This window comes from Puma concolor, chromosome B2 (assembly GCF_028749965.1).
Source record: "Puma concolor isolate L17-30 chromosome B2, mPumCon1.1.hap2, whole genome shotgun sequence".
NCBI lineage: Eukaryota > Metazoa > Chordata > Mammalia > Carnivora > Felidae > Puma > Puma concolor.
The window spans coordinates 77,980,072-77,993,207 of NC_141671.1; the positions used below are offsets into that span (position 1 = coordinate 77,980,072).

Below are 13,136 nucleotides of genomic sequence, written 5' to 3' on the forward strand. Positions count from 1 at the left end.
AGGATTTACCTATACTACAAAGAGTGAAAGAATCTAAGCCAATGGGCCCAGAAATTCCACATATATCAGATTTTAGAGAAAAACGGAAAGAACCTTCCACCTTACCTTCTATCTTCCTTCCAAATCAACCTTCTTGGTTGATAGATTACTTGTTTTAGCAAAACATATTCATACCCAAAACACTTCCCCTAGATACTCCTCACTACTGTGTGTTCTCAGATAGCAGCAATATCACTCAGGAGCTCCTTACAAATGCAGACACCCACCCCTCTTTACCCAGCTGGTGAGTCAGATTCTGCAAGGGTTCTGGGGTCATCACTATGCACATTAGTGTTGGGGGATTTTTTTTAATACTAATACTGGAACCAAATCCTAGGCCAATTATGTCACAATCTCTGGAGTTGAAAGCCAGGTCTCGAGACTTTTTAAGCTTCTCCAGATGATTCTAATGTGCAGCCAAGTTTCAGAGCCACTGCTCAAGTCCCATTAGCAAAAATAAATCTTAAAAAAGAGGAAAATATTTAAACAAGAAATATAGGGTAGACAGGACAACCCTTGAAATAGACCCACTGAAAAAAGAAGTTTTCAAATCTATGCTTAAAGACATCTACACTTCTAAAATCCTAGTCATAAAAGAAGAACTGGCAAACATCTTCATAGTTCAACTTTGGCCCTTTTACACCTCCTGGGTAACAAGGTACCCGGGTGGGCAGAACATTTATTGACATAAGTCACCGTGTTTATTGATGCTGCTCATTTTCCACTGATTTTAGAACCCTGCAGGGGAGGTGTTGTGACTTTGAAAAGGCTGTTGTTTTTTACTTTAATAATCAAATAGTTTTACTTAAAGGTTTATGTAACATGCTATACTATTAAACAGTAAATAAAAACCACTGATAAATCCTGGGTCCCCCACAGGTAGTTTGGCACATCCTTAATTATCTGGTTTATGAGCAAATTGCCAGCCCTGCTTTGGTTTTCAGCTTGTTAGATGTATGTGTGTGCATACGCTTCTTACCTGGCAGCCTCTCAGGGGATTCAGCCTTTAAATGATGTTGCCAGAATGTGTTGCATGGGGGGAGGGGGAAGGAGGCGTTGTCGTAAGTCAAAGGGCTCAACTTTTGAGCTGGAGTTTTGCTCTTTTGTTTTTGTTTACAGTGAAGACTTAATTTGATGATTAAAAAAAAAAAATTAGGGCACACTCATAGCCCATGGGCCTGGAAAAAGTTACTGATGAGAGCCGACTGCATCAAAATAAATGTATTTATTATACTAATGGTTTTTGTTAAAGTTTTTGAAATGCCTCTCTCACAGCACCCCTTCTATGCTCCATTTTACTCCTGCTGGATCATCATTGCTTTCTAGAGATTAGACCTTCCTAAAAGGGAAATTCTTCTCTATGCCCACACCATTCAAACTTGAGCTAAATAACATTCTTCAATGGCAGTAGATGACTTTTGTTCATATTTTTATTGTTTTACAAATGTCTGCACTCAGTGAGTCTCCCAAGTGTTTACAATCATCTCTAATCCCCAAACTCCATGAAATAAATGTTTTTCTTCCGGGCTTTGGAGGCCCAGAGTATCCTGAGGACTCTGCCTGATGGGCTCCCCCTGGCGGCTGCACCACACCTCTCCTCTGCCCATCTCATGGGAGGATCCCTCTTTGGATTCACTGAACACATCAGAAACAAGGAGTGTGAGGCAGACAAGAGGAGGAAACCATTGGGCTGTCCAGCCTCTTTGGGAGTCAGTCCTTGTTATAAAATGTCAAGAATTAGCTTCCTCAATATGAGAGATCCCATCTTTTTTTTTTTTATTTTTTTTAATGTTTATTTATTTTTGAGACAGACAGAGACAGAGCAAGAACGGGGGAGGGTCAGAGAGAGAGACACACACACAGAATCTGAAGCAGGCTCCAGGCTCTGGGCTGTCAGCACAGAGACCGACACGGGGCTCGAACTCACGGACCGTGAGATCATGACCTGAGCCAAAGTCAGATACTCAACCGACTGAGCCACCCAGGCGCCCCGATCCCATCTTTTATGAGTCAAGTTCCGGGTCTTAGCACGCTTTCCTGCCCAGACACCAGAGCACACATGGTACGATGCCCCCTTTTTCCCAAGCCACAGGTTCAGGCTGTTTGGAGTAGGTATACCCAGTATTACAAACCACTGCAAACTCCTACACCCGGTATTGATTAGACAATGTCTGGAGTTGGCAAACATTATTAATATATAGAATGCTCTAGAGATTGATTGCTCCACTTTCATTTTTCATCTTCCTGCGGGCCGGCTATAGGAGAAAGCCCTGCAGCTGTTCCAAATCCCATTGCCAGAAGCACATTATAGCTTGTTTTGATATTTCACCAGCAAGTTCTGGGCCTCATACAAGCACAAGCCAATGAGAACATCCCAAGTTCCAACTAGAGGCCAAGACACAATCACCCTGTCAGGTGTTGTTAGTAAGTCGGGATCATAAAAGATAATAAACTCTCTCCCATCTTTGATGACGGCACACCAAGATCAAACACTTTCCATACCAGAGCACAAAGCCCCTAGGACCAGTTTTCCCTGACAGATGTTCATCTGCTATCTTGGTATTGACGTGTTACTTAACTTATTGATCCACAGGGGGAAGGAAACACAAAGACTCTAGGAATCTGGGATTGTGCAAGCTGCCTTCCAAGGCTGTGAGCTCTAGAAATAAAGTGGAGACTTGATGTCATGTTTTAGGAGCTGTTTGAATATTGCCCTTTTATTGTTTTTTTTCCCCCAATGTTTAAACAAACAAAAAAAAAATAGGTCAAAGACAAAGGAGTTGGGCAAAAATAAAAGCCCACAAGTACCCTTTTATTGTTTTTGTCTTTTATTCAATGAACAATATACTTAGCAATGACCAACATTGTTTATTATTCTTTATTAAGTTGGTGATGCTCACCTGGTGCCCTCAATCCCATGTACTCAAAAGCCTGGCTCACCACAGACTTCACAGGATGATGAAGAATGGGGTACACTAAAGTTCATAGTGAAATGCTACATCACTCAGCCTTTCTCTTCTAATCCATTGGGCACATGACCTCCAGACTGCTCACCCTAAAGCAGCAGACCTCTAACTGCATGTCTCTAGGTTGACAGATTCTTGGCAGGTGGCCCTGCCTGCAAAAGGGAGGACACATGCCAACTGGCATTCAAGGCACTTTTTGGGCACTCCCAACCAGCCTTACCAGTGCCCCAACCCAACCAGATTAACTACTCATTCTTCTTTTGGACCTCTTTGGACTTTGCTCATGAAGTCCTTGCCCATCTCAACAAATAAAAATTCTCGAGATATCAGGCAAAGTCAATCTCTCCTTCCTCTGATTACTTCTAGCCTTCTATCTGTATTTCCTGAGAGGCTAACGTTTATATGATTCTCTCTCTGGGCTTTAAGTAAAGAAATTTAAGTAAGCAACCAAATATTATGCATCTTTTTGCCTTACTTGCCCCTTCTCTTTATTTAACAAATGATTGATAACTACTGTTCAGTGAATGAATGAATGAAATATCCTGCTCATTTAGGAATCCCCTGTCTCAGAGCCTTTCATGATTTTGTGTGGGCTAAGAACAAAATTCAAACCCCTTGGAATTCCCTCCAGATTTGGCCCCTACACATATTCAGAATTTATCCTAAACTGCCCAGACTGGTGGGCAAACCAGTCCACTTACTGCCTCCCGCCACATTCTACCAGCAGCCTGGACTGTCCTCCCCACTCCCCTTCCCACACATCTCCTTTTGGTTAAGGACTCAGGCACACCCAACCCCTTTCTTCTCCATGCAGCTTTCACCAGCACCCCTGACCTTCAGAGATCTCTGAAGTCATACAACAGCTCTTATCTCACACATTAGTTAACTAGTCCTTGAAAAGCTTCACTGCCATCATCAGCCAGTACTGGAAATTTTCATTTCTTAAATTTTTCCACTATGAATTATATTCTCTTCATCTTTAATCTCACCACAGCCCGCAACATCATATCATGCCTTGTTCATAATCGAATATTTTATCACTTTACTTTGAAATCACTAAAGCAAAGTGGTTGAATGGTACATTAAATCAAGTCAAAGATCATTCCAAATCAAATGATTTCCCAGTAATGAATAATCAGTACTTCTCTTTTCTGATCTACATAGAAGAGTGGTTTTCGAAATTTAACCATGACTCATTGTAAGAAATCACAACCTCTCAATTCAATATTTACCTATCCTTTGCATGATACAATCTAATATTTCTTTTTATTTCATTTAATTTTTTAAAAAGTACTGATCATGGCTCACTAATGATTTTGTGACTGACAAATGGGACAAAACCAACTAATGAGCCAGTGTTGAAAAACATTAATATACAGGTTCCTAAACATTTCTAGCTATTGTATGTCCCTAAGATCTTACAAGGATAGAGAAGTCTAGATTCTTTTTCCTGTCCTAAATGAATACTCAAAGTCCATGACTACATGATAAAACAACAGCAAGGCAATTCAGTGGCCTCCACGGTGATGTGAAAAAGGAAGTCCCAAGGTGAAGTGAAATGGCCATAGGTGGTCCAATTGATCATTGAATCCAAAGCTATGCCACACATCTAGAAAATTTATTGCTTCCCATTGTCTTTAACTCATTGCTTAGGCAGTGAAAGCATAATGCTGGTGTGACTGAGGGCTAGGAGCAATCATTTTTCCTCTATTTTATATCACACCAAATCTCTTGCCTCTCTATTTCTTGCAAATCTGCATCACTGGTCACTTGCAAAGAATTGTTTTCAACTTACCAAAGACAGTACTTCTCTTGTTGCTTTCTCTTAGCAGTGGTTCTAGTCAGGTATGATTTTGCCCCAGAGAACATTTGGCAATGTGTGGAGACATATTTTAGTTGTCACAACTGGAACAGAAGGATAGAATGCTACTGGAGTCTAGTGGGTAGAGGCCAAGGATGCTGGTAAACATCCTTCGCTGTACAAGACAGCTCTCCCCACCCCCACCAATACACACATGCCACAAAGAATCATACAGGGGTGCCAGGGTGGCTCAGGTGATTAAGCGTCCACCTCTTGAGGTCATGATCTCACAGTCCTGAGATCAAGCCCCATGCCAGGCTCTGTGCTGGGTGTAGAGACTGCTTGGGATTCTCTCTCTCACTCTCACTCTGCCCTTCCCCACTCAAAAACTTAAAAAAAAAAAAAAAAAAAAAAAAAAGGAATAATCTAGCCCAAATGTCAATAGTGCCATTGTTGAGAAGCCCTGCTCTTAACATCTTTACACATCTTGTTTCTTTATTAATTAAGTCTATACAATATTAAAGTCCAACTCTGCGCACAAAAAATGGAGGAAAGCCACAACTACTATGCAGAGATCTTGCTCCACATCATCTCTGCCTGTGGAATTTCAAATTAGAGTCTATCAGGAAAGCTGAGAACTGCCTCTGAAAGGTCCCCATAATCTCCAATCAACCGTACTTACAGAGGGCAAACAAACTCACAGCTTCACAACTGGCATCATCCAAATTTTGGGACTCCCAGATGTCAACTTAACAGTGGGGCATGGCTGCAGCCACCAGAAACTAATCAGGGAAGTGCAGATGCTCTTCCAACATCTGTAAGAAATGTAATATTTGGATCTCTAATTCAAAACATATCACGACGCCAAAAACATACCCCCTTTAAAGTGTTCCTTGCTGCAAAGCCCTTGTGTAATTTTTCATTTTCACTATGTAAAGGTGTTGCCAGCTGCTTAGGTGTCCTCTAACCCTTCGGTCACCCAAAGAAACCAATAATGTATTTGTACACTGGGTGTCTCAGCTAGCACCCAAACTGTGATCTCTTCAGACTCAGGGGTGTGTGGACGGCTGGAACATCAAGTTCTCAATGGTGCTTTCTACATGACAGACCAAGACACTTCCTCAACAAGAATTCCAGAATTCCTGTCATAGCTTACCAAACAATTTTCTTACTGCCAGTCTCTCTATTCTAATTCATATCCAACCACCAGATTGATTCCTCTACACTATTTTAGCATGTGAATTCTTTTTTTTTTTTTTAATTTTTTCAACGTTTATTTATTTTTGGGATAGAGAGAGACAGAGCATGAACGGGGGAGGGGCAGAGAGAGAGGGAGACACAGAATCGGAAACAGGCTCCAGGCTCTGAGCCATCAGCCCAGAGCCTGACGCGGGGCTCGAACTCACGGACCGCGAGATCGTGACCTGGCTGAAGTCGGACGCTTAACCGACTGCGCCACCCAGGCGCCCCAGCATGTGAATTCTTTAATGAAAACTTGCTATGACTTTCTTCTTTTCACAGGAGGGCTCCAAACATCTTAGTATTTGATGTTTTTCCCTACCTGGACTCTACTATCATCTCCAAACTCACCTTGTGTGGTACACCCTCTCACTTAACTTTCCTTCCGGTCTGACTAGGTCTGCCCAAGCTTGTTTTGGATCTTGGCCTCCATGCATACTGTTTTCCATACCTAGAAAGCCTCTGGTGTCAATCAGAGTCCCAGCAGGTGGCAGGATGATGGCACTCAAAAGCCTTGGCAAATGAAAGCACTCTTTACAGAAGTGTGGTAGTGTTTAGGGGATCACAGCAAGGAAGATCTGTAGACCCCCCTCTACTTGTACAACAAGAGGAGAGAATAGTGGGACCTGGAATAGGGGCTGCCTAGACAAGAGCTGTGGACCTTGCAGCTGCTGCCAAAATCACAACCAAGCAGGGAGAAACCAGAGAAAGGACTGTTCCAGCCTCTCCACTCACCTGCTGTTGCCTACCATTGGTCGAACCAACAGGAAGTTAGAGTGCAGGGAGCCTATAATACAGTCCATGGAAGAAAGCCTTCCAAGACTCAGAGCAGGGCAGAAAATAAGTGTGTGTGTGTGTGTGTGTGTGTGCGTGCGTGCATGCGCAGAACAAACACATAAAACTTTCTTCTATTAACCAAATTGCCACCTTCACATTTTAGCTCTCTTCTCCCTCTGAGCTCCTTTAAAAGGCACTGAGGTGGCCCTCATTTAATGTCACAATTTGTTCTTTTACTGCTTCATTGTTACTCAATATATTCTGTTCTACATCTTTTGTGCCTGGTTGCAACTGGGCACAAATAGAGAGGGAAAAGACTACTTTCTATGGCTTTGCTTCCCCCTATGGCTAAACCAGTGCTGTGAACACTGAGATGCTCAACAATTATGCACTGAATGAGTAGGGGGGATAAGTAAGAGTTAGGAGGGAAGTTCTTTAGTGGATGCTGGAAAATAATTACTCATTGTCCAAAATTATATATGGAAGACAAAATAAAGTTCTATATTCTGTCAGAGAAGGTGCCAACCTCTCTGAGGCATACCTCCCCCATTTCCCTTTTGCCTTCAAAGCTAATTCACTTCAAAAATAAAGCTAACAATTCTCAAAAATAAAGCAGGGATGTGGTCAGAGCTAATGAAGTCCTGTGCCTCTTCTTGCCCATTTCAACTCCTGCCCAATGGAAAATACAATGTCTTCTAGCACAAGGAAATCACTGAGGTTTGAGTTATAATGATGCAGAAAGTAAAAAAAAAACAAGTGTAAAAGAGGTACATTTAGAGTCCAAGGAATTAAATAATAAAAATCATGTGGCTATGAAAATAAGCAGTAAGCTATTAAAAGAGTCCAATTTCTTTTGATAGCTGTAGGGTCTTCCAATTGTCTTCAAAGCCTGCCTAATTTTCTTTATTTTGAAAAGGATTCTTTATTTTGATACCAGTTGACTCTCTGCAATACTCAGAAAATCAGAAATTTTTGTTTTATTAACAGTGCAGTTTGAAGAAATTTGAGTAGAAATACATGTGGCATTCTATAGTAAAGTGCTTTTCAGGAAAGATTTAGCAGATTCCACGTAATAGCATAGAACAAAGTCTATTACTCAATAGATTTTAAATAAGTAAGTTCCTTAATAAGGTTTGCATTTTGGCTGGGTGAATAGTGGAGAAAATATCACTGAAAACTTTCAATGGGAAAGTATTTGCATAGTCAGGGAATCAGAAAACAGAGCTGAGAGAAACAGATTATCAACACTATTGTTAGCTAATTTCCTGTAATAATATATCTTGGGCGATTGAGTGTTTGATGGAGAAAGGCCATACCCAGAAAGAGAACATGAAGAAATGGAGTGCTCACTGACACCTGGGGTAGGCAGAGTAAAGGACTGGAGGTGGGGGGAACAGCTGAGAAGCTGAGAGTGAGAAGGGACAGGGGTGAGAGCAAAAGGGAGGATTCTCCAACTGGGCAACCTCATGGGTTTTTTTTTCAGGTTTATTTATTTATTTTGAAAGAGAAAGTGTGTGTGCATGCATGAGGTGGGGGGATGAGGAGGAAGTGGCAAAGAGAAAGGGAGGGAGAGAACCCCAAGCAGGCTCCACAACTGTCAACATGGAGCTTCAACGACATGGACTCAATCCCACGCCGCTGAGATCATGACCTGAACTGAAACCATGAGTCAGAGGCTCAACCTACTGAGCTACCCAGGAGCCCCACAGGGCATCTTGAACAAGTCCTCCCAGCTTAACACTTTTTTTTTTAAGTTTATTTATTTATTTTGAGAGAGAGAGAGAGAGAGAGAGAGAGAGAGAGAGAGAGAGAGTGGGGGTGGGGGGAGAGGAACAGAGAGAGAGAGAAAATCCCAAGCAGTCTCTGAACCCTGTCAGCACAGAGCCCAGCAACACAGGGTTCCATCCCAGGACCCCCAGATCACAACCTGAACCCATATCAAGAGTTGGATACTCAAAACGACTGAGCCACCCAGGTGCCCTAGCTCAACACTCTGATTTCTGAAAACAATCCTTTGATTGTCAACGGATTATAATTTTTCTTTGGAAACTAGTGGCTTTTAAATAATTTGCTTAAACTTTTTATTCACAAGGTTGTAAAAGGCAGAAATGTTAAAAAAAATTTTTTTTAACCTAAGATAGGTGTTTAGGTGCCAGCCAGAGAGCAAAGAGCTTAACCTCAGAACAAACAAAGAGATCAATGAAGAAAGTCAGTTCATTTCTATTTGGATAGCACTGATTTTCACCAGAGTCCAAGCTTTCAACAAACATGTAATAGTGGAGAAGAAAGCCCAAGATTTCCTTCTGTCATTCTGATGCAGCCACCTTCAACTCAACCCAGTCCCTCATGGGTACGAGTGCAAATAAATGTTCAATGAGAAAGAACTTTTCACCAATTTGGTCAGCTAAGATTTTCCATTAGTATGATTTTTGAAGCAAATTTTAATAAAATATGTAAATATATTTTATAAATAATTTATTTTTAATAAATAAAAAATTATTATATAAATAAAAAATAAATATTATATATATATATCTTAGAATTCTCTGAATTCGGAAAAAAGTGTTTTATTTGCTTAGGAATTTTTCTGATGCTTTCTGGATCTCACTGAAAAATTTTTTAAAACTATTTGTAAGTTTCCAAACCTGGCACTGTATGCAGAGTGATCCTGAATAAAGAAGACAGTCATGGGTTTACGTAAACCTATTTGTTTTGGAAATAAATGAAGGGCACATTTATAAATACAGAGTGTCTTCAAAATGTGATTCTTAGTTCTCTACAAAAATTCTTCTTAGAACCACAGGCCTTTCTATTGAACTGCAAGTCCAGGAAAGTCACACTGTTGGGTCTGACTGCTCGGCCCTGCCCCCTTCCAAGTCACAGAAGACAAATGGATCTTGTTCCCTGACAACAGCCTGCATCCACCCTCAGGACTGTGTTGATAGTAAAAAATAAATAAATAAATAATGTTTACTGAGCTGTCTTGGTGTTACAATAGAATTCACCCACATTTTCTCACCTAACCTCATGGTAATCCTGACAGGTGGATTTTATCCCCACTTTTACAGATTAACAAAGTAAGACTAGGAATAGCATAGAGTCAGAATTTGAAAGCAGATTCTCAACTTTAGTCTTCTCTGGACTCCCCCATAATATGTTTTCTATACTCATCCCCTGCCCCTAAAGCTCAGATTATTCTAATCTCCCATTTAATTAAGCAAAAGATGAAGTTTAAACCTTTTTTCCCCCTTATCTATGTCATTCTATACTCCTCTTCCCAGACACTAACCATACTTAATTGTGGGCTGAACCAGTGGTAATCCCAGACCTCCAGCCTCCTCCTTCAAAACCTCCTGACAGAAAAATCAACTTCTAAAGAGCATATTCCTTGGTATTCTAAGTCCCCAGAGCTTCCTTCCGTGACACAGAAGTATATGGGAGTACAAAGAATTGTTACCTTTCATGGGTAACTTGAGTCTCCAAGTTTCTTCCTGGAATTTTAGAAAGCCAGTGAATTTTGAAAGCCTAAAATAGAAAGGAGTGCCTGAGTTGGGGAAGATGGAAAAGAAAAGCCGGGGGCTATGCATGTATCTGCTGTTCAACCCACTCACTATAGAAATTACAATTCTCTCTCTTCCTTCCCCGCTTCCCCCCCATACCCCTCTCCTCCACCCCTTCCCCCTTTTCCCCTCCCCCTTCCCCTGCTCCCCTCTCCTTCACCCCTTCAGCCTTCTCCCCTCCCCTGCCCCAGCTCTCCTCCCCCTCCCCTCTGCTCCACCCCCCCACACACACACACAAATTGCAAGATATGTTCCATCATGAGTTCTCCCAGCCCAGAGCAAAGCAAATCAAGCAGAACCATATAATTTACTGCACCAAACTGGAATTACCCCCACCCACTTAAAAAATCTGGCTTCATTTCAGGGTAACAGCAGCCCAGCTCTGGCAGGGCTCAGTCAACGTGGGTGATCTGTGACATGTGGCAGAAATATAGAACTCATCAGATTTAATAAACCAAAGTTCCACACACGACTGGAGGCCTCTCTCAACAAAGGCCTGGAGGAGTTACTGCAGGCAGTCCCCAGGCTTCCTGGGGAAACAACCCCCTCCGAGTCCAAAGCTCTCTCTTCACTCAGAAGTAGGGAAAGACCAACGGGCTGTCCCCAGCAGACATGGGAGGTGGTGGAGTCAAGAACACATGGGGATGAAACAAATGTCGCGTTTTAAGGCAAGGCAAGGGTTGTGGAGGGAGCAGCAGTCCCTGTGGCCTCCACAGGGGACGAGTTACTTCATAATATCTATCTCCATGCTTTCTGGGACTGGGGAGGGAGAGGGAGGGGGGTGTCTGTTTGCATTCCCAGCGTGAGCGAGAGGTGCCCTCTGCTGTCTCCCAGCCACAGTACACCAGGAAACGTCAAAGCTGGTCCCCTACCCTGAGTCCCAAGAGGTGGGGGGTAACCCATAAGCCACTGCCCATATCTTCCCAGGATAGCCACGGGCTCCTCAAGTGCCCACACAGCTGATGTGCAATCACTGGGAGGCCTGGAACAGCAGGGGAACTCAGACAACCTCTTTAGAGCCTCACAGCCATTTCCCCTCCCCAACAATCCAATCAGCAAAATGGAAAGGTAGGCAGAGAGAACTAGAGGCTTTACAGGGAAGGAGAGACAGAGAAACACTCAGATCCTTGACATTCTGGTCCCTAAATATTGGTCCTTGAGACCCTGAGAGTGGGTCTTTCCTTCTACTTCTTGGGCCACTTGTGCCTCTGATAACAGTAATAATAGTACCAACTAATCACCAGCCACCATGCCAAGCACCTTAGGACAACTCTGAAAAGTACTGCCATCCTCATTTCACAGATTAGGAAATCAAGTTCACAAAGTAATTTGCAAAGGACACTTAAGTGTCACATAAGCACTCATTCAAGCCAGGATTCAAACCAGCTTAGCTCCCCATTCTCTCCACCACACCAGACAGCCTCATATGTTGTTGAGCAGTTGACTAAACTCCCCCACTGTGAAAGGTGTGCTAATGAAAGCCTAACCCAAGTCCTATAAAAATGAAGTCAAGCACAGTGCAATCAGACACGATGGGTGTGGGTATTCTTTTTGCATGCATTGATGTGGCACTGTCACTCTCTTATTTTGAGAACTTGGGCCAGGTGGCTAAATATCCCAGGAAAGTCCTGACTCAAGCATGCCTAGGGCAGTCAGTAGGCTTCACATGGAGTCAAAACTGGGGGGCAGGGGTGGTGGGAGAATCCAAAGGATCCTGGACTCACAGTCAGAAGGCTGTGTTCTTATCCAGACTGTGTGTCTCATTAGCTACAACATTTTACACTCATCAGTCAATTTCTCTGTGTCCCAGTTTTCTCTTTTATAAAATAGACATGCTGTTTTATAAAGGTATTATATATGTAAAGAAATAGATATACAGAGATATATACATATATACTATATATGTATATCATTTTATAAAGTTACCCAGATTAAATGAGATCATATATTTGTATTAACATGTGTTTATACACACACACACACACACACACACACACACACACACACACACTAGCTGACTGTGCAGTACATATTAATACATAACCAGAGCAAACAATGAAAAGGGTTGCTTTAAGGTTTTTTCCATCTAAATTAAACTGATGACATATTCTGTGAATTACCATAGAGGAGGGGCAAATGTTACGGTTCTTAAGGAATCCGTAATGTTAGTGGCTTGCCTCTCACCTGGGGGGTATCGTTTGGGGAGAAGACGTGGCAGGAAGTGGCTTCTGTAAGACAGCGCATGCAATCACTGCTCCAGAGTACCGCCCACAGACCCCAGCTGTCAGCCAGAATTCTCTGAAGACACAAGGTGGTCCTTCCTGTAGGGTATTTCACCTCTTCAGACCTGGGCTCAAATCTCCTTGCTGCCATTGTCCGTGGTTCTGGCCCATTCTGTCACCAAAGTCGGGCTGCATCCCGAGGTTTAGAGAAGCCTCACACCTGCTTGCTGCAAGTCCTGACTCCTGTCTGGATCCTGTGTCTTCCATGACTGTCAGAACCCAGAAGTGTTACATGTTGTCACCTGCCCACCATGCCTCATGACAGACTATCCTAACTAATGCTACCTATACTTGCTGAAGAGACAGACATTCTGCAAACTGAGTTCATTTAAGAAGGATCTAGGACACACATGTGCTCCTATCCTCATTTTTTTGATTTTTTTAGAGAAAACACTTTGCTTTACTAAGACAGGATTTTTAAAGAGATTATTAATAGAGGGTACAGATACCCTTTTAAAAAACTCTTCCAGCT

At 42.3% G+C, this 13,136-nt stretch overlaps 1 long non-coding RNA gene across 1 annotated transcript; it reads right to left on the reverse strand.

Annotated features, from left to right (window-relative positions):
• Nucleotides 1-1,495: 1,495 nt before the first annotated feature.
• Nucleotides 1,496-10,356, reverse strand: LOC147581065 (uncharacterized). Its single transcript, XR_015251373.1, has 3 exons — nt 10,280-10,356; nt 5,489-5,621; nt 1,496-4,910 (listed from the first exon to the last, which is right to left on the reverse strand). It is a non-coding gene; the product is annotated as an uncharacterized LOC147581065 (long non-coding RNA).
• Nucleotides 10,357-13,136: the final 2,780 nt, after the last annotated feature.